A 2,126-nucleotide genomic window follows, 5' to 3' on the forward strand; every position below is an offset into this window, starting at 1 on the left:
CCCTGAATGGAACTTTGGGTTCCAGAGACAGGGCCATCTGGGCCTCTGGGCAGTGGTGCAACGCCCAGGTACACTGCAGCAGACTGGGGTCAGTCAGACTGGCCAGACTCCACCCACCTGGACTCAGGGGAAAGAAGCCTCTTGAGGAAATACCCTCCTAGATCTACCAAATTTAGTCTGACACTGGCTTCTTCCAAGAGATTATCAACAAAGGAAAAATATAAGTTAGCAAGTTTTGTCTTACTAAAGGGTAGTGTGAGAAGAGGCAAAGACTTCAGACTTGGTCGAGCTGGATTCAAATCCCTTAACTGGGTAACCTTGACCAGGGAACAAAACTAGGTAAAACCTTGGCTTTGAATCTTGTAAAATAAAGATGGTGAGGATAATAAGCCATGGGTAAATTAAGCTCCTGTGCCCTACCACAATTTGGGAGCCAGGTAGGCATTCACATTATTTCCATGCAGAAATATATTCTAGATTAAAAGTGACACACTTAGAGTTCCAAGATGGTGGACTAGAGGGAGCGTGCATTCCTTGTTGCTCAATAACTCAGGGTTCAGGCAGAGGGAATTCTGTTTCTCTGTGAGGCAGTCTTTGCTGCTTATTGATTCCCTGCTGTTTACTCCATTCATCCACTGCAATTACCTACCATCTACCAGCATATCACCTACTTTTCGAGTGCAGATTGCCTCGAGTGATGACTGACTGCTGCCTGTCATCTGCCATTTGCCCATTTTCCTGCCTCTTGTTTACCAATTGCCTTTCACCTACCCATCACCCACTGCCCAACATCCATCCATCTGCCGTTAGCCCGCAGACCACCCAGAGATCACCAGAGGATCGCCTGCTGCACGCTGTTGCCTGGAAGTCCATTGTCACAGTACTTGCAGGTTTGATTACACATGGCTGCCACCACTTTGGGACAACAGCCAGGATCAGTAGGTTTGCCACGTGGACACCACCATCTCTGGGCATGGCCAACATGGTCTGGGGACACAGACCAGGACCTGGAGATACACTTGGGTACCTGCAGATCTGGTTGCACCTGAGGACTTTCTGCTCAGTGTGGTAGTGACTGCCTTCTGGCTGCCTCTTTGCAGGGTCGCTCCTTTGTGTGAGCACGTGCCTCATTGTCTCTCTGTGAGCTGAAAGGGCATTGAGATCTTGGGACTGCAGCAAGACAGGGTCTGGGGAAGCTGAAGCCCAGGTCCATCAGAGTTCAGATGGGTTTGTGTGGGCCAGTCTGGATCTGGCAAACCTGTGGAAAGCCAGAGACTAGGGGCAGTTCTCTGGTGGAGCCCAGGTTGAAGAAATGAGAAAACTGGACTTTCTCCAGCTCAATGAGTCCTGAAGTGCACGGGGGTGGAAGGGGCCAGCTATGATGGGTGGGAAGACTGTAAGAAGGTGTGAGAGCATCTTACTATCAGTTCACCCACTCAACTGGTCTAGCAGGCACTGGACTGGAGATAACATCAAACTTCAGAAAACCCCACGTATCAAGGGAGAAGGGAAATTGAGAGCATTTTTGAAAGCCAACAGAAGCAATCATTCAGTTTTCCATTGAGAATTTCTTCCTTTATTTTTTCCACCCTCTCTCACACACCTCTATCATCCTTGAATCCAAATATCTTTTATGCATCAATTTATTGAGGAATGGATGCCTGAATAGTATATGAGAGTTTTGTGGTGTATTCCTAAAGTTTTACTTTTTTAAAAAATCTGTATTTTTTCTCTCATCCACCTGTTTTCCTACATTATCCTTCTCACTTTTCTTGTACAACAATCCTCTATTAATTCCTCCCTCACTCTTACTACAAATTTTTACCTCTATCTTCTCTTCTTCTTTCTCATAAACATCACATCTATTACACTACTTCTGTTTCCACATTGTCCATCATTTCAAATAGTAAACCCTTTTAGTAAACTTACTATTTATATTGTAGACAATAATTGAATATTTCATCTCTGTCTATTCTGACAAAACTATAAATGCCTTAATAGGACCCTATAAACCCCCGTGGTTTAATTCCATATATCATTTGCTTTGGGTGCTGATAATATTGGTCTTCCCCTTAAAGGTGAGGTACTGGAAGCCTTCAGGGACACTATAAGACTACAGGGTAGCT

Source organism: Sciurus carolinensis, unplaced genomic scaffold (genome assembly GCF_902686445.1).
Source record: "Sciurus carolinensis unplaced genomic scaffold, mSciCar1.2, whole genome shotgun sequence".
NCBI classification, from domain to species: domain Eukaryota; kingdom Metazoa; phylum Chordata; class Mammalia; order Rodentia; family Sciuridae; genus Sciurus; species Sciurus carolinensis.